We start from the raw sequence: 20,605 nt of genomic DNA, 5'->3' as shown, positions 1-20,605 counted from the left end.
AATTCAGATGATGAAATTTGAATGACAGAAAAGCTAGAATAACAACATGCTAGCCCAATAGTAACATTGTTGACTGTTGTAAAAAAAAACTGTCGGATTCACTAATGTCCTTTAGTGAAGAAAACATGCCATCTTTGCCTGATCTGGTCGATATGCAAGATGCACAATGTGGTTAATGCATAACTGCCTTCTGGACATGTAGGAATGGACAATAAATTCTGACCTAGCCTGTGACACTCACATCTAATGAATGAAAAAAGAAACTGATTTGTTCAATGAGTTGTTTGCCATTTTCATGAAGGAAGAGAAAAACAGTAACTTTTATAACAATAATATTCCTTGTCTTTAGTTTGAGGTTTCTCAAGAACCAGCTAGTCGTTGAAGTAAAAGTCCAGCAACAACTCCAATTCCTAACCAAATAACATGTTATGGATTCTGTGATGTTATTTGTTCCACAGTAAATGTGTAGAAAATACTTACTCTACAAAATTGGACCATGTAAAAGAGATTCCAATTTTTAACTGAAGTCAGCATATGAAGCAGAATATATTATGTAAGATTCATTCTACATTGTAGAAACTACCATTGCCAAAACTGATCGAAAATAAAGAGGAAATGGTGCCTCATAAACTTTTGAAACCCAAGGCACAACTTGCATATGCTCTAAAAGGATTCAGCACTGGTCACAAACATTTTGATTATTTCCCCTGATTTCATTGCCAAGACTCAGGAGGAAGCACACAGGCATCTTCAGGGCAAGCAGCAGTATTGGATCTCTTGTGATATTGGATTTCCCAGTAACCAAATGGCACAGCCAATGTCCTCATGAAGCAGGCTATTTACACCATTGAATATTGTCTCAGTTGTATAGCTAATACAGCTCTGTATTTTCAATTATGGACATTGAGTTTGGCTCATGCACGTGAATATTATCCGCTAAATCGTCACTCCTCAGTAATGGGAAAGACACGAGGGAGCAGAGCGAGGGCAGAGTCTGGGGGTGGACCTGCCTCTGTGATGGGCATTGGAGCTCAGTTTCAGATCCTTCACCCAAGAATGTGTTGAGGTCAAATCGAGGCAGGTCCACCCCGAAAACTCTGCACTCGCTTTCTGATGTTGGTCCTTTCTTTGTACACAGGTGTTCTCACTGGAGAACAGCAAAACCTCATTCTCTGCTGTTCCAAAATTGAGTGTAAGGATAAATCTAGCAGTTAGAAAGCACTCCCTATCTCCTCAGCAACAAGGGAAGCTTGTCCAGAGAACTGAATCTAAGAAATGTTGTTTAGCCTATTGTATCTGTACTGTCTCCCAAAGGAGCTACCCATCTCGTCCCACAATCCAGAACCCTCTATATTCATCACTTTCAAATATATACCCAGCTCTCTTTTGAAACCTCATATGAAATCCACTTCCACCAGTCTCCCAAGCAGTGCATTCCAAATTCTAACAACTCTGAGTAAAGAAGTTTCTGCTCATCTCAGTCCTAGCTCTCTTTCTGACAACCTTGAAATTGTGACCCCAAGTTACTGACATGCCAACTATTGGAAACAGAATATCCTTTTTCACCCTGTCAACATTTTTCACAATTTCTCTAATCTTCCCTTGTATCAAAAATCCTTCATTCCCGGTATCATCCGAGTAAATCTTCTTTGCACTCTCTCCAGGACTTTAAACATCCTTCCTGAAATAAGGTGCCAAGAACTGAACACAATGTGGCCTGACAATGATTTGGAGAGGTTTAGCATCAATTTCTTGCTTTTATACTATATACCTTTATTTATAAACCTAAGGATCTTATAAAACTTCTTAACAACTATTTCAACTTGCTTGGCCACTTTCAGGGAATTACGCATGTGAACCCTGAGAACCCTCTGCTCCTGTACTCCCCTCAAAGTTGTATCCTGTACTCCCCTCAAAGTTGTACCATTGAGCCTGTACTGTCTCTCCGTGTTTAGTCGACCAAAATTCATCACCTCACACTTTTGTTCATTGAATTTCATCTGCCAGAAGTCTGCCCAATTGGCCAGCTTGTCAATGTTCCTCTGAAGTCATTCAGCATCATTCTCACAATTCACTATTCTCCCCAGGTTATTATCATCAACAAATTTAGAGATTTTACCCTCAACACCCATTACCAAGTGGTTTAAATGCTCCCAGGAGGAGCGGTTCCACCATAGAACACACCAGATGGCCTCCTTCTTTAGAGACCGCAATTTCCCTTCCCACGTGGTTAAAGATGCCCTCCAACGCATCTCATCCACATCCCGCACCTCCGCCCTCAGACCCAACCTCTCCAACCGCAACAAGGACAGAACGCCCCTGGTGCTCACCTTCCACCCTACCAACCTTCGCATAAACCAAATCATCCGCCGACATTTCCGCCACCTCCAAACAGACCCCACCACCAGGGATATATTTCCCTCCCCACTCCTCTCCGCCTTCCGCAAAGACCGTTCCCTCCGTGACTACCTGGTCAGGTCCACGCCCCCCTACGACCCACCCTCCCATCCTGGCACTTTCCCCTGCCACCGCAGGAACTGTAAAACCTGTGCCCACACCTCCTCCCTCACCTCTATCCAAGGCCCCAAAGGAGCTTTCCACATCCATCAAAGTTTTACCTGCACATCCACTAATATCATCTATTGTATCCGTTGCTCCCGATGCGGTCTCCTCTACATTGGGGAGACTGGGCACCTCCTAGCAGAGCGCTTTAGGGAACATCTCCGAGACACCCGCACCAATCAACCAAATCGCCCAGTGGCTTAACATTTCAACTCCCCCTCCCACTCTGCCGAGGATATGGAGGTGCTGGGCCTCCTCCACCGCCGCTCCCTCACCACCAGACGCCTGGAGGAAGAACGCCTCATCTTCCGCCTCGGAACACTTCAACCCCAGGGCATCAATGTGGATTTCAACAGTTTCCTCATTTCCCCTTCCCCCACCTCATCCTAGCTTCTAACCTCCAGCAACTCGATCCCCTGACCTGTCCGGACTTGTCCGACCTGCCCAGCTCCTTTTCCACCTATCCACTCCACCCTCTCCTCCCTGACCTATCACCTTCATCTCCTTCCCCACTGACCTATTGTATTCTATGCCACTCTCTCCCCACCCCTACCCTCCTCTAGCTTATCTCTCCACGCTTCAGGCTCTCTGCCTTTATTCCTGATGAAGGGCTTTTGCCCGAAACGTCGATTTTGCCTGTCCTCGGATGCTGCCTGAATTGCTGTGCTCTTCCAGCACCACTGATCCAGAGGGACAGGGGTCCTAGTGCCGATCCCTGGGGGAACACCACTTCCATCTCATAGCCAATCTGAGAAATGTCTATCTATGCCTACCTTCTGTTTTCTCTCTTTTAGTCAACATCTAATCCATGCTGTCAAGGACCCAGCAATCCCAAACATTTCTAATTTGTTAACCAACCTGCCACGTGGCACCATATTGCAAGCTTTTTGAGGTCTCACACGTACAACATCCATTGTACTACCCTCATCCACCACCTGTATCATCTCGTCAAAGAACTCAATTAAATTTGTCAGACATTACCTTCCCTTGACAAAGTAATGTTGACTATCTTGTATTAACTTATTTTTCTCTAAGCGCATATTTACTTCATCCTGTATTAAAGTCATTATCAGCTTTCCCACTACTGATATCAAACTGATAGGGACAGAGGACAACTACAGACCTTTCTTAAACATTGGTGTCCTATTTACAATTCTCCAATTCCCTGGGATTCATCCTGCATTCAGACATGCTTGGAAAATTTCTGTTAATGGCTCTGCGATTTTCTCCCTTTACACACTCAGCAATTTACGACACATCCCATCCAGATCTGGAGTCTTCTCTGCCTGGGAGTAGGACCTCTGCCATATCCTTTGCTTTAGTGAGCAGCTAACCCTGCTTGTTCCTGATGGTACCCACTCTATCCTTCACTAATCTTTTACTATTAGTATGTCTTAAGAACATTTTATTATTTGTTTTAGCGCAGCCTGCCATCCTTTCCTCATGATTCCTCTTAGCCTTCCTTATTCCAACCTTAGTCTCTCGCCTGCATTTGAGATACTTCCTGATTTTTATTGCTTTTATTATTATGATATGCATCATATGCCTTCTTTTCCTTTCTTATTTTTTCATGAATGGCCTTAGTCATCCAGGGTCCTCTAGCTTTGGATACCCCACATTTATTTCTCATTGGTGCATACCTAGCTTTCATCCTATTCATCTCTCTTTTGAAAGTCTTCAATTTTTCATCCACTAAAATGCTTTTCCAATCAACCTGTTCCTGTTCAAATTTTAGACCCCTAAGCTCTGCCCTTTTCCAATCTGGGAGCTTAATCATTGATTTTTATCCTTTACAAATTAATATTGAACCTTATTATGTTATAATCACTGTTTCCCAAATGCTTCCCCACTCTGACATTCTCTACTTGTCGTGCCTCAGCTCCTAGGAACAGATTCCGCATTGCTTCCTCCTTGGTAGGACTGAAAATGTATTGTTCCAGAAAGATCTCCTGCACACATTGTAGGAATTTCTCCCCTTTCATGCCCCACACTCTATCTTTTTCCCAGTCTACCAGGATAATCGAAACCAACAAATATCACAACCCTACTCAAACTACAAATTTCTATACTCTGCCTACAAATGCTGTCTTCGACTTCCTTCCCACTATTTGGAGGTCGCTCACAAGTACTCAACAAGATCAGAGTTCCCTTCCTGTTTCTCACCTCCAACCATATAGATTGTAATTCAGGATACTATCATTGACCAAGATGAGTACATAACTCCTCCCCTTTTCCTCACCCTGTTTCTACTAAAAGCCTATAACCCAGGATGTTAAGTATCCAGTCCTGTTCTTGCTTCAGCCACATTTCTGTCAATGCTGCAGTGTCATATTCCCCAGAGCAATTTCTGCTTCCAGTTCCCCAATTTTGCTCACTCTACTGCACGCATGATGGAAAGGCAAGGACTGATTAGGGATAGTCAGCATGGCTTTGTGAGTGGGAAATCATGTCTCATGAACTTGATTGAGTTTTTTGAAGTAACAAAGAGGATTGATGAGGGCAGAGCTGTGGACGTGATCTATATGGAAGGCGTTTGACAAGGTTCCTCATGAGAGACTGGTAAGCAAGGTTAGATCACATGGAATACAGGGAGAGCTAGCCATTTGGATACAGAACAGGCTAAAGTTGAAGAAAAAGGGAGGTGGTGAAGGGTTGGTTTTCAGACTGGAGGCCTGTGACCAGTAGAGTGCCACAAGGATCGGTGCTGGGTCTACTACTTTTCATCATTTATATAAATGATTTGGATGCAAACACAGGAGGTATGGTTAGTAAGTTTGCAGATGACACCAAAATTGGAGGTGTAGTGGACAGCGAAGAAGGTTACCTCAGAGTACAAGGGGATCTTGATCATATGCTGAAAATGTGTTGCTGGAAAAGCACAGCAGGTTAGGCAGCATCCAAGGAGCAGGAGAACTGATGTTTCGGACATGAGCCCTTCCTGAAAAAGGGCTCATGCCCGAAATGTCGATTCTCCTGCTCCTTGGATGCTGCCTAACCTGCTGCGCTTTTCCAGCAACACATTTTCAGCTCTGATCTCCAGCATCTGCAGTCCTCACTTTCTCCTAGAAGATCTTGATCATATGGGTCAATGGGCTGAGGAGTGGCAGATAGAGTTTAATTTAGAAAAACATGAGCTGCTGCATTTTGTGAAAGCACATCAGAGCAGGACTTATACACTTAATGGTAAGGCCCTCAGGAGTGTTGCAGACCAAATTGCACGTTTGATTGCACGTTTATAGTTCCTTGTAGAGTGACAGGTAGATAGGATAGTGAAGAAGGCGTTTAGTACACTTTCCTTTATAGGTCAGAGTATTGAGTATAGGAGTTGGGAGCATGTTGCAGCTATGCAGGATGTTGGTTAGGCCACTTTTGAAATACTGAGTGCAATTATGGTCTCCTTCCTATCGGAAGAATGTTGTGAAATTTGAAAGGGTTCAGAAAAGATTTACAAGGATGTTGCCAGGGTTGAAGGATTTGAACCACAAGGACAGGCTGAATAGCTGGGGCTGTTTTCCATGGGGTGTCGGAAGCTGAGGGGTGACCTTATAAAAGTTTATAAAATCATGAGGGGCATGGATACGATAAATAGACAAACTCTTTTCCCTGGGGTGGTGGAGTCCAGAACTAGAGGGCATAGTTTAGATGACTGGGGAAGGATATAAAAGGGACCTAAGGGGCAACCTTTTCATGCAGAGAGTGGTGCATGTATGGAATGAGCTGCCAGAGAAAGTGGAGGAGGCTGGTACAATTGCAGCATTTAAAAGGCATCTGGATGGGTATATGAATAGGAACGGTTTAGAGAGATATGGTCCAAGTGCTGGCAAATGGGACTAGATTAGGTTAGGATATCTGATCGGCATGGATGAATTGGACCGAAGCATCCGTTTCCATGCTGTACACCTCTATAACTCTATGTGGGACATTACTGAAAAGGGGATTCGTGTTGATAGGTCGGCAGACACAATGGACTGAAGGATCTCTTCAGTGCAGCATGACTCAATAATTCTATGACTCCTAATTGTTAAGTGGATAAATGTGGGTCAGGAATAGGTTTGTGTCTGACTCACTTAGAGTCATACAGCACAGAAAAAGATCCTTCTGTCTAGCTTGTCCAAGTCGACCAAGTTTCCCAAACAAAACTCGTCCTACTTGCCTGTATTTGCCCTGTATCCCTCTAAACTTTTCCTATTCATCTGTACCTGCATCTACCACTTCCTCTGGCAGTTCATTCTATGTATGAACCACTCTTTTTGAAAAAGTTGGCCCTCTCACCTTAAACCTATGCCCTCTAGTTTTGAACTCCCCACCCCTAAGGAAAAGACTTTTGCTATTCATCTTACCTACTCTTCATGATTTTATAGACTTCTATAACGGCACCCCTCAACTTCCTATGCTGCAGTGAAAAACGTCCCAGCCTCTCTCTCTTTTTAACTCAAACCCTCCAATTCCAGCAACGTCCTTGTAAATCTTTTCTGAACCCTCTCCAAATTCTTCATAATCTTCTTACAGCAAGGTGACTAGAACTATATAGTACTCCAAAATTGGCCTCAGCATGACATCCCAACTCCTATATTCAGTGGTCTGAGCAATGAAGGCAAACATGACAAACGCCTTCCTTACCATCCTATCTAAGTAATTTCTGAAGTAATAACAGAGAGGCTCGATGAAGTAATGCTGTGAATGCAATGTACAAGGATTTGCAGAAGGTGTTCATGCAGTGCCACATGACAGCCTTGTGAGGGAAGTTATTGGTTGTGCTTTACAAAGAACAGTGACAACATGAACATCAAATGGTCGCAATGATGGGAAATGGTCAATGGATATCTTTGGGTGGAGGGAGATTTGTGATGGTGTTCCCCAGGGTTCAGTGATAGGAGCCTTGCTTTTCCTGATGTATATTAATGATATGGATCTTGGGGGATAAATTTCAGATGAAATACAACTTGTAGAGATTGTAAACTGTGAGTGAGACAATGTGAAGCTCCCAAGAACACTCCCAAGGTGACGGTTGCAGTTCAATGCAGGGACATGAGAGTCGATTAACTTTACAGAATGTGGACAATTACAACTGAAATGTACCACTCTAAAAGTGGAGCTTGAATGGACAAACATGTAGATTTCTGGACATAAACTGGTGATGGTGCAGGCCGGCTTGAGAGATTAGAAAACAAAACATCATTCTTAATTCAGAGGAGTTGGGAGTCTCTGACTTGGGCCAATATTTATTGCCCATCCCTAGTTGCCCATTAAGATGGTGGTGAGCTGTATTTTTGAATTGCTGCAGTCTTTGTTACCAGGGAATGTCATCCAGATGGAAATATGAATAGGAAGGATTGAAAGGGATACGGGCCAAATACTGGCAAACGGGAGTAGGTCGGATCGGGATATCTGGTCAGTGCAAGCAAATTGGACCGAAGGGCCTATTTCCACGCTATATGACTCTATGACTTCAGACCCTGCATGATACCCAGACCTAAAGTGTCCTCCTGAACTGTGTGCACTGGAAACATTTTCTTTTGGCCAAATTATGGCAGACAGAGTTTTTTTCATAATGTTGCATTGAATACTACCTGCTTTTTTAATCAAGTGGTGATTAGAGTCTGGAAAGTGGTTGTCTCTCGCAGGACTTCTGGAGTAAAAGCCATCCTGTTGATACACTGCTCACTCTCCAGTTCATAGTTCAGAGCTGTCAGCTTCAGCAGATATGTGGCTGGTGACCTATAGCATTCTGCCTGCAATGAACTGATATCCACAATATACTAAATTGCAGCAACATGAACTAACTGTTGCCAGAGGTATTCGCCTGGACACCTGGCACCCTGCAACTAAGGGAACCAGATGTCACAGTTTAATAAGAAGGATCTCCTTTTTAAGACCAAGGTGAAGAGAATTTATCATCTCAGATGGTCATTAGTCATGGAATTCTTTTCACAGAAAGCAATGGAAGCTGAATCACTGAATGTATTCAAGGCTGCATTAGATAGATTTTTGATAGACAAGGAATTCTAGGATTATGTAAGGGGAGACAGGTAAGTAGAGTTGAGACTCCAACCAGATGAGCTGATTCGATTGAATGATGGAGCAGGCTCAAATGGCCAGCTGGCCTACTCCTGTTTCTAATTCCTGTGTTCCTAAATTCATACTTGACCCTGACTGCGCAGAGCAGTGTTGAGGAGTTTCAAGGGAATGGAGTGATTCTATCTGAACTTAACCCATTTAGTTGAAGCCTTATGCTTGACACAAAACCTCCCTCAGCAACTTCTGCTTAGTGACTCAAAACGTCTCTGGAAAATTCACTCTACGTTATTTCCATTTTGCACAAGGAAAATGGTGAATTTCTGTTGTTCCTGCAACTCTCCAATTTTCTGCCTTCAGTTTTTATCTGGAAACATTAAAATGTATGATCTTGTTGACTAGATATTTTAAACTCCCTAACTAAAGCTATCGACTTCAGGATTCTTTCCTGCACCACTGGAGATCTGACATAGAAAGTATTGCTTGGAGCCGTCACATTTGAGTGTGACAGTGAGTCCACATGTAATTTCTGCAGCCCGAAAGAAAGGCAAATTCACAGTTTCATGGAGTATGGGAGGTTGCAAACTGCATTTTGCTGCATAATAACAGCAACTTGCGTTTATAAGCTACCATTAATGCACTTAAGAGACTGAAGGTGCTTCACATAACTACTAGCTAACAAAATTGAAATCTGAGGATCTACAATGATCAGACTGTGGGAGGAGTTTTGAAGCATGAAATTTACTGCCAGACATCGAGCATTTGTCCAGTTAAATGGAAGATTTAAAAAAAATACCATTTCTTTTGTTCAACCAGTGAAGGATTATGATGAAAGAAACAATCTGGGAGGTGCTCTGTAGCTCTGGCTCTCTTTCCGTTCCATGCATAACTGGTATGTAGCTGGTGGGGTTGGTATAGCTGGATTAAAGGGGGTAATGTGGGTAGACATGGCTAAGATCCTCTAAGATACCTAAGATGTTTGGAAATCAGACAAGGGTTATTCTGGCCATCTGCCCATCTCCAGTGTCTTATAGGAACCCACGTGGCCATGATGAATGGAGAACAACAATACGTCTCCAACATGAGGTCTTTTGAAATGGGAATAAAATGGAAATGAGAACCATAGGAAAATAATTGTGATTGATTACTATTACTAAATACTTGTTTCATTCATGTTAAGCTTTTTTCAGAGTGATTGGACACCAGTTAGATTATTTTTAGAGATGTTTTTCTAAAGGAGCATTTGTGGATTTTTGCCCCTTGGCACCAAGGCTACTATTGTCAACTCTATTGGTCCACTTAAAATAGGCAGGCCAGCCTGTGATATATAATACTTCAGAAAGAAATCCTGAACAATTAAGAACATATGGAGTTTTTCATAAGCTAACTGAAAACATCTTACTTACTTGGGAATAATTTTTTTTTAAATTATTTGATTTTAAACTTTGGGTCACTTAATACACTTATCAGCAGCTACAGCAAACTACAGATTGAACTTAAGATTGCAAACCTCAACTTCCATCCTGGTAAAATACGTGGACTATTAAACACTACCACTGTCAAATACCTAATTCCTAATATAAATGCATTCTTTGTTTTACACAAATCTCAGACAATTATGCCCTTTCAGATACAGATTTGATTTCTAAAACAGTCTAATTCTCGCAGATTGCTATTTGTAAAACACCATATAAAAATAGAAAAAAAAACAAGAAAGCATAGAGTCTTCCATCAAAGTGAATGAAATGATTTGTTTTGAACATTTGTTTGCGGTACTGGTATTAATTTGGCACAAAGTAACTATGTGACCTTAACCAAACAAACAGCACAACTACTCACATTTGTAGCCTCCAAAAAGACATTTTTCACAGGTATTCCAATTAATAAATATCTTTACAGAAGAGATGATTGAAGGAAATGCTACATGGATCACTTCAGATAAATTACATTCACAGTCTCAATCTCCACAGCACAGTAAAGAGCCATCCCACTAAATTAGAAAACATTACACTCGAGGGAAAATGTCAAGTAAGGCATAAATGAAGCAGATGTTACATGGAAGACAGTGGAGGGCTAGGATCGACTACAAGGATCTACAATGATCAGATTAAAGGAGGAGTTTCAATGTATGAAAAGATTTATTGCCAGTCATCTAGCATTTCTCCAGTTAAATGAGAGATTTAAAAAAATATTTATTTTGATCAACCAGTGAAAGATTGTGTTGTGAAACCCTATCAAATAATCAGTTAATTTTGGATTGAGCCCATGACTACTAATGAACACATTGAGCGACTGCATATCATCTTTATAACAATGCCTCTGAAAGTTGACCCAATGCAACTTTTGCTCAACTTTAAGGAAATTATTTCTGCCATTCAACATGTGAAGCCTGAATGTCAGCCTTGACTCAATGACTAGCAGTCAGGAAGTTATAAGCTACAGGCCTTTTCATGAAGTTTTTTTTCACGTAATCTAAAATTCAGTGTAGTCTGAAGCCCTTTATGCTCTCTCGGTTTGATATTAATGATTCTATGGTACTATTCAAAGAAGAGCAGGAGAGTTTCCCAGCTTCTAAGCCCAAAATGTATCCTACAGTTAATACCCAAAATAGAATATTTGCTCAGTTTCCCAATGTTATTCATGTAAATTTTCTGTAATCAAATTGACTGGATATTTCCTACAATATAGCATTGAGCACACTTTAATAAAAAAAACTTCATTAGCCATAAAAGCTCCTTGGATGTCCTGAGATCGTGAAAAGTGCTTTGTAATTGCAAGCTTTTATAAACGTGAAAAAAGAAATGCTAGACTTTTGAATTTAAGTATAGAGTTGAAAGTGAACTACAAAGGATGTGATAAATCAAGACCACCTTACCTGAATATAAAAAGGTAAGAAATGCACAAGGGCATAGAGTTTCAGCATGACTGCTCCCTAAATATCAGAATGGACTAGGTGGAATAAGATGAAATAGCACTAAAACGTCGAGACTTAGAAGCGTAAGCATGTTGTGCTCATAACAACTTTACAGTGGAGCATCTTCAATCTTCTCTGCAGGTTAAAATGTCCATTTACACAAAGTAGTCCCCATCCGTACAACTTCTGGAATTTAGGGAATTTCTGCATAGTGCATCCAGCAGCTCAAGCACGCAGGCACCTGTGGTCCAGCATTAATCACTTGTGCTTGCAACGGCCAGCAGTCAATTGAAGCCTAATCCAGGACTGCTTCTGCTGCTGCTCTTGCAATTGTGAGAAATTCAATTTAATTTGGTCGAAATCTGTCAATTACAGCAGGGCAGGACATAATTGTGCAGCTTCAATTGACTTCTGGTCACTGGTCTGATGTGCCAAGTACAAGTCAACACTGTCAATTGAAGCTAAGTAAAAAGTAAGACAAATGATCAGCTCATTGCCAGACAAGCTCATGATGTAGAAAATGTCCTGTTACTGTCACCAACGTAGGAACAGAAGTAAGCCATTAACCTCTTGAACTTGTTTACCATTCACTAAGATTATAGGTGATCTTTTACTCAGATTCATATCACTTGTATCAGTTCAGAGGAAGGGTCACCGAACCCGAAACATTAACACTGATTTCTCTTCACAGATGCTGCCAGACCTGCTGAACTTTTCCGGCAACTTCTGTCTTTGTTTCGTATCACTCGGATTTGCCTTATAGCCCTAAATAGATTTTTGTTAACCAAAGCTATGAAACTAAAAGAAATGAACAATTTATTTAATTTGTTCTTGGGTGTCACTGACAAGGCCAACATTTAATGCCTCATCCATAATTCTCAAAGAGGTAGTATTGGCCAATCATAAATTGCCATTTATGCAAGAGAATTTCAAATTTCTGCAAGTATTTTTGTGTAGTAGTCTCGCTTAATTTCACTTCCAAAGAAGATTTTGTTAACCTTTACACTACACTAGACTCCCTAACCAGCATAATCAGTCACTCTCCACCTAACCTATCTGATCCCTAATGACTTCAAAACTTCAAATTACTCCTTTCATTTCTGAATTCCAGAGATAACAACCCTCGATAGAGTTATTTTACCACATAACCCATCATCTAACCCTCAGAGTCCTGCTGTCACAATGGTAAATGACCTTGTACCACTACAAGGTCAACAGACCCTTCCTCGGGGTATGGTACTCAGAACTGCCACGAGTACCCCAGATGTGGTACATTCATACTTTTGATTAGCTAAAGCCCCTTATATTCTTCCAGACATAAAAGCCAGCATTCCATTAGTCTTTCTGGTATTTTCTTAACCTGTTCATGTTAATGATCTATCCAACCTTCTCCAAGTCTCAGGTTTCCAATCAATTTTATGTTTTGATTGTTGATTCAAGAGAAATTTTGCCTTAATGCTAACAAATTCACTTCGAGACTAGAGTTCACTTCAGCTCAGTTGCAAGCCTATCAATTGTGTACAGAGATAAAGCTCCACTTAAAACTTACTCTGGATCCCTCAGGTGTGCCCACAAGTCTAAGTCATATGTCATGTATCATGTGCCATGCCACATATTCCTTCAGTGGATCAGCTGGCAGCTCAAGACTTCCCTCTCAATCTGTTAACACCATGATTGTGATCAGATGCGAATGTAATATTAAACCACACCCCACAGTACCTCAGTGCCAATCTAGCTAATTGCAACTTTAGATAAATGTGAAAAACAAGACATCAAGTACAATAAAACTGCAGCATGGATTTCAGAATGATTTCTGTTATATAGCTATAGCTTTAGAATTACTTTGCCACTGATTATAATAATTGTAAACTAATGGTGCAAATACAAAATCAAAATACTGGGGTGTCACACCTACAAAGTCCCAAACTACTTTATCACTGTCTTGAAGCCTGTCCTGGCAGCGGAATAGGATACAGGTAGTCTTTGATTAACACAGTATTTACATTTCCAAAAATCATCACGTACAGTGAAATGGTGTTATTCGAAACACATAATACAAAAAGAATATATTTTCTTTTTTCTTGAATTTTATACAAGATTGCTTAGCCGGAGGTACAGGCTGTGGATCTTTGGCTGACTCATCTGCAGCTCTGCAAATTGAAGGTTCAGAAGCATGAGACTGCCTTTCTGCTGCTGCTTTAAAAAAAACTTATCCAACCTTCATGGAGTCTTTTTGGCCCTAATGGCTGACATTAGCTGAATGAATGGAATCTTCCCCAGTAGTGTTGGGTTTTAGTGTGCATTTATTCTTGTGCTGCTGGGAGTTGGGCAAGAATTGCATTGTCGCAAATCAGCTGTGCATTATTGAAACCATGGACATTACAGTAAAAAACCCATTATGGTGCGACTGTGTTAATCGAAACCAAGTTAATCAAGGATTACCTGTGTATCCACTGGAGGTGGCAGTACAGACATATCCAGACAGCAGGGAATTCCAAAATTGGGACCTCTAATATCTAGAAGGATCCATCAGAGGCCACGAAAGTTCCTCTCCAAGCCAAACACTATTATGAGTAAGAAATTTATTTCTTTTGTTTCAAGGTCCTTGGGTCAAAATACTAGAAATCTCTCCCTTACACTAATACAACAAAGACAACTCATGACCACCTTCTCAAGGGCAACTAGGAAGAGGCAATAAATGGAACTGCCAGCCATTGCCACATCACATGAGAAAATAATGTCCCCAGGATGATATAATGTAGGTATCCACTTTACCTTTACAATTCCATCTGACATGTTAGTGGGCACTGCATTTCTGCCCCAACATAATTCAGACCACAGCTCATTTCTTTTCAAAAGAAAAACATATTCAACTCAGAGCTGTTGCAGCAGAGTACGCCATTTGACCTGAAGCAATGTTTCTGATGTTGTCTCCGGAATCCAAAATGCTATTTGTTGCCTTTGCTGCCTAGTTGAGAATCACATTATATCCCATACTACATGACATGACCAGGAGTCCCAGTGGCACAGAAAGTGAAGGATTAGTGTTAATGTTAATCCTTACACTGGTATTCAATAACAGGGTGGAGGAGACCAAGGTTCCATCACCACTGAGGTTTGAAACAAAACCATTGAAAGTGTAGAGAAGCTGCCTTAGGGCCATTTTTGACTGATAGATTCTAGAGGGCAGAAACAACGTGAAGTGAAAGTACCTCACTGGAATGTTTAGCACGATAGGATTGGAGCTTGGAAATAATTCATGGGTTGGGAGTGTTGAACACTGAACACAAAAGCGATACATTGCAGATGCTACAAACCTGAAACAAAACTGGAAAATGCTAGAAATATTTAGCAGCATCTGTGATGTGAAACAAAGATTAATGATGACTCTTCACAGTTCAGAATATATTAAAAAAGGCAAACTGAGTAGTCACACTATAAAATAAGGAGAAAGTGAGGTCTGCAGATGCTGGAGATCAGAGCTGAAAATGTGTTGCTGGAAAAGCGCAGCAGGTCAGGCAGCATCCAGGGAACAGGAGAATCGACGTTTCGGGCATAAGCCCTTCTTCAGGAAATGGGCATAAGCCCTGAAGAAGGGCTGGATGTTGCCTGACCTGCTGCGCTTTTCCAGCAACACATTTTCAACACTATAAAATAACCCTAATATTCAAGGAAATTCAATCTTTTAGAACGCAGTTCAGAGTTAACTTGACTGTGATGCATAGCGTAAGTTGGTGCTTTTCCAGCACAACTCTAATCTAGACTCTGGTTTCCAGCATCTGCAGTCATTGTTTTTACCCAGAGAAAAGAGAATTTGAATTCAAATAGATATTTTCACAATTATTGCAGATGTCTCTCAAGTTTCTTTGACATATGCAAGGAGCCTCTGCCTGAAGTGCTGGGACAACCTGAGTCAGGTTGTCTGTCTATATAACTGCCATTTGTGGATAGTGAGTGTTTGACAACTAGGGAATTTCACTCTTTCAGGTTTGTCTGTTCACCCCAGGACCAGCTGGTGTGGATCAGTAATCCTGCTAAGGGTTTAGGGATTTCCTGCAAAAGGCTGTTTTGTGGTCTCATGGACCTTTCTGAAGCATTTACCTTTCCTTTTCTTTCCCTTTTAACCTTTCCCATCAACATACAGTGGCTCTCTGTCCCTAATTATTAGCCTAGCTCCCCCCTCCATGCTGAACTGGATTTTACTCAAACCAAAATCATTGCTGGCTTAGCCCATTTTAGAAAAATAATCTGCAAAGCTGTCCTTTCCCCTTTACAATATCACAATGACACTGGAGCTGAGGGGACCTGAAACATCTGAGACAGAATGCCTTGGGAAGGGTGGGTGGGCTTGAGAGCGATCTGTCAGATAGTAGTAACAACAGGAGTGTGGAAAGGGTGAGGCCAGAGAGAAACAGGGAGATGAGAAAACCCTTCAGCATTAATGACGGCCGTGAGGACACTGGGTGTGAACCGTGAGAGTGCTCTGAATGATAAGGCTGTAATTGAAGAGTCACTATCGCCTGGCCAATGTGTCACTGACATCAGGGTGAATTTATTCCCCTCGGACTTCAGAATTTGCAGATGGTCCAAAAAAACAGATGCCCGGTGTACATTTAATAGATACAGCCCCGCTAAACATATGCTAGTGATCTGACCCAGGCAGAGACAGAGTGAAACAATAAGGAAACTGTAAACACAGTATCCCTGAGCGAGGCATCAGTAAATTTATCAATGGGCGTGCACTCCTTCCCACGACAGCGTCAGCTGTAACCATGGCAACTCCCTTAAGCATTAAGTGTCAGTAGCACCAAAATAGAACAAAAAATCAACGGTATTAGGCGATCCTCCAAAAAAAATTCGAACAGTCTACAAGATTATCCAAAAGCTCTTTGATCAATACAGAATCAAACATCGTGCTCAACGCCACCACCCTCAAACTCACAGCTGTTTCCCTTCAGTCCTACACCCACCGCACCACTGGTCCTCAGCACCATCGCCATATAAACGTCTCGACCCCAAACTATCTCCACCCCTGATTGAATTTAACTGCCTATATTTGCTTCCTGAGGTTTCTGTTTACATTTTGTTCATTCACGAGAAGCTCCAGAATCGAGTCCCACGCGTTATTCGTGAGTTACCATACTGGAGAGAGGTTAGGGTGGAAAGGGTTTCCGATCCGCCCTCATCTCGTCCACACGCAAATTAGATTTGTCATTTCACAACTTGAACCACAATCAGCTCTTTGGTGGAGAGAGCTTACGCCGCGTACAAGACAGGTCAAGTGCTTCCAGTAAACAGGGTCCGCAGTGATTGCGCGGGTTCACTGAGTGAGAGATGACCTCTATTTCACTCCACAAGAAGGCAGATTGATGCAGCGCCCTCAACGTTATTGAAAGTATCATCAGGGCCGCTGTCAGACGAAGCGCCACCATAACAGCGATTAAAACTGATGAACCAAAGTTTGGGCAGACGTAGATTTTTCGTAGCAACTGAAAAGAGAGAGGTTGAGGAAGCAAGCTGCAAGATTTAGGGGATTGTGTCAAAACCCTTTCTAAGCTCACACAAACTGGGGCTGTCAATGTCCGGAAACCGCAACCGGTTAGTGGTACAGTATCCTCCTCAACCAATCGGGCTCAATACAAAGTACAGAGTAAACTTAATCTGAGCTACCAACATCCTTTCTCCCCCAGCACTCTACCCTCCGCCCCTCCCCCCAAAGTACAGCAATAAACGCTGACCCTCTCCACATTTCACGTCAGCTCTGAAGAGTCATCTCGACCTGAAACGTTAGTTTGCTCTCGCTCCATGGATGCTGCCTGACCGCTGTGATCTCCAGCATTTTTTTTGTTTTTAGTACAGAGTAAACTTCACTAGTTCCTATCCCCATGCCTTCAACTCAAGAAGGCATCCTTGTGGAGAGGCCATCATTCATGTTGCATGAACATTTCATCGTCGACGGCAAAAACTTTAACTTCCTCTGAGCCGCCACAATGTTGACACTTCCAAAGCCTTCTTTTCAAAAATACAAACACTGAAAATAAAATAAACGATGCCTCGTCCATCTGTTCAACAACAACAACAACGCGCGGCTGTGCAGCAATGCAAAACTCGCTGTGTACCAGGTGGAAACTGAGTTGAAGGAGCCAGAAATGTTACCGAGTGAATGGCAAGCTGCTGAGAGGGTTATATAAACATTCTGGGGCTTTATTCCCCTCAGTGCCACTTTATGCCGTACACAAAAACTGGAAGTAGCTAGCATGAGCAAAAAAAAATTCAGATTAAATGTCACGTGTGCGTGTTTTGGGGCAGCAACAAGACGAGTTTTAAGAAATCCTAGTGGGCGGTTTTCAGAGTTACTGATTCAAACTTCCAATTAAGAAAAAAATCAGCACACTCAGGAAATAAAACGGGGTGGGGGCGGAAGTCTTGTCCTGAAGAAACTTTCAAAATTGGTAATTTACCATGAACAGGTTAGCCCGGCTTTCGCAAGGTTTGTAGCTCAGGTTGAGGTTTACCCGCTGAGCTGTAGGTTTGATATCCAGACGTTTCATTACCTGGCTCGGTAACATCATCAGTGGCGACCTCCAAGTGAAGGGAAGCTGTTTTCTACTGCTTTCTATTTATATCTTTCTCCTGAATGGGGTTCCTGGGGCTTGTGGTGATGTCATTTCCTGTTTGTTTTCTGAGGGGTAGATAGATGTGCTTGTTTTTGGCGTTGTGGTTGGAGTGCCAAACCTCTAGGAATTCTCTGGCATGTCTTTGCTTAGCCTGTCCCAGTCGAATTGATGGTTTTTTTCATCCGTGTGTAGGCCTACAAGGGAGAGAGGGTCGTGTCTTTTTGTGGCTAGCTGGTGTTCGCGTATCCTGGTGGCTAACTTTCTTCCTGTTTGTCCTACGTAGTGTGTGTGGCAGTCCTTGCATGGAATTTTATAGATGACGTTGGTTTTGTCCATGGGTTGTACTGGGTCTTTTAAGTTTGTTAGTTTTTGTTTGAGAGTGTTGGTGGGTTTGTGTGCTACTAGAATTCCGAGGGGTCTTAGTAGTCTGGCTGTCATTTCTGAAACTTCTTTGATGTATGGTAAGGTGGTTAGGGTTTCTGGCTGTGTTTTGTCTGCTTGTCGTGGTTTGTTCTTGAGGAATCTGCGCAGTGTTTTTTGAGTATCCATTCTTCTTGAATAGGTCGTATAAGTAGTTCTCTGTTTTTCGAAGTTCGTCTGTGCTGCAGTGTGTGGTGGCTCGTTGGAATAGTATTCTGATACAGCCTCGTTTGTGTGTGTTGGGATGGTTGCTGGTGTAGTTGAGTATTTGGTTAATGTTTGTCGGTTTTCTGTATACGCAGGTTTGTAATTCTCCCTTGTCCTTTCTTCCTACTGTGTCCAGAAATGCAAGTTTGTTGTCAGTTTCTTCCTCCTTGGTGAACTTTATGCCTGTGAGGCATATCAACCCCTCAGAAAACGAACAGGAAATGACATTACCACAAACCCCAGGAGCCCCATCCAGGAGAAAGATATAAATAGAAAGCAGGAGACAACAGCTTCGCTTCACTTGGAGGTCGCCACTGATGATGTTACCTAGCCAGGTAATGAAACGTCTGGATATCAAACCTACAGCTCAGCGAGCAAACCTACACCCTAGCCTGGCTTTCTGAACAATGATCATACATAAATTGTGGTTCAAATTTTACTGAGATTAATTCGTTCACAAAGCTGAGAAATGTGGTCGGATATAATTTGCTGTTATACAGTCGGTGAAAATTAAGACTGTCACAAACATATGTGCTGACCATATCGCCGGGTGATACCTTGAGATAATGGGGTGTTTTAGCTTGTGACAGAAACTCTTAACTTGGGTGCTGACCACGTTCAGGATTGTGTTTACAAGTGCTGCAGAAGCAAGCAGTAAAGGGCAGCTTTGGTGTGTTTTTTTTAGATAGTTGCAAATACTGTATCTGTTTTCTTGCAGTTTGCTGGAACAGGTACTCTATATTCAAGAAGGAATGATATTCAACATCTCTTTCAACACAAGGGGGTTCCTTCATGCTATTTCCCCCCACAAAATAAGGAAAACCGCGGACATAAAATGCCGTAATCTCACTTCGTCAATTTCAGTGTCACTGGCGGCACTCACCTACACGAAATGCCAAAGCTGTCGGTGTGAATGTCATTAAAATGCAGACATTATTTATTAGTTTCTGTCCACCTTCCCTCTTCCGACGGTAAAATCCGAACGGGGGGGGGGGGGGGGGTGAGGGGGCTCTAATCAGTAAACATATAAAAACATACATACATCTCAACTCTATCCGCCACCGTGCATAAATCGCATTCGAGCACGTCCTGCCCCTGTTTCAGCACCACAGCTCTGAACAGCTCACCGACCTCTAAGCTTCACATTCAGTTACAAGCCACCTCTCAATTTCAAAAGAATTAGACAGACACTTATGAAAAGGTTACGTTGAAAGCCCAGCTCATACACATATATATGCAAAAACAAACGTCAGGGTCACTCATGTCCAACATCATAATAATTACAATATTCACTCCGCCCCTCACGCACGCTAAAAATTGATAGCTTTCATATCGAAATTCAGACGCGTAGAACATTTTATTAAATAAAAATGCCCTCTCCCTAAGCAACATCACACTCAAAATACCTATGGACTGGAAAATGTACTGACCAAATTTGGCAGTCGTTGGAAGCTCATGGGCAGGGAGTTTAGGCAGCTACCTGTCTGTCTCCCCATGAAGTGAGGACAACCACCAGGTGTTCTGATTTTAAAGGGCCAGGCTCTGGTCAGGGTCTCTGTCAGCTGTAGGGTTAGTGTCCAAATGCTTGCCAGTGATGAGTTAAGGCCATGGTTTCTCCTGGTGATGAAGCTGGCATCAGTGCTCTTACTAGCAAAAATATAATACCAGGCTTTTTCCAATAGTGGTGATACTAGAATCTCGGCCAGTGGCGAGGGTGAAATCAGAATGTCAATAATAGGGTTTCAAACCAGATCTCTGCCAGAAGTGCAATTATACTAGGGTCTCTGAGAGCAGTAGGGGCTGATACAGGGTCTCTACCAAGGTCAGGAAATGACACATCTCTGCTAGCAGCAGGGGACTGATACCACAT

The 20,605-nt window shown here is 42.2% G+C and overlaps 1 protein-coding gene and 1 long non-coding RNA gene across 17 annotated transcripts in view; one reads left to right on the top strand and one right to left on the bottom strand.

Annotated features, from left to right (window-relative positions):
- LOC122553706 (gephyrin) overlaps positions 1-20,605 on the bottom strand; it is a 540,724-nt gene that overhangs the window by 517,877 nt on the left and 2,242 nt on the right. The window lies entirely within an intron of this gene.
- LOC148149420 (uncharacterized) lies at positions 18,440-19,725 on the top strand. The gene is made up of 3 exons (XR_015757768.1): positions 18,440-18,569; positions 18,872-19,070; positions 19,454-19,725. It is a non-coding gene; the product is annotated as an uncharacterized LOC148149420 (long non-coding RNA).

This window comes from Chiloscyllium plagiosum, unplaced genomic scaffold, assembly GCF_037043375.1.
Source record: "Chiloscyllium plagiosum isolate Xiang-an unplaced genomic scaffold, Cpla_swu_hap1 HiC_scaffold_8, whole genome shotgun sequence".
Classification (NCBI taxonomy): Eukaryota; Metazoa; Chordata; class Chondrichthyes; order Orectolobiformes; family Hemiscylliidae; genus Chiloscyllium; species Chiloscyllium plagiosum.
The sequence above is the reverse complement of the archived record's forward strand: the minus strand, read 5'-3'. Positions and strand labels throughout refer to the sequence as shown.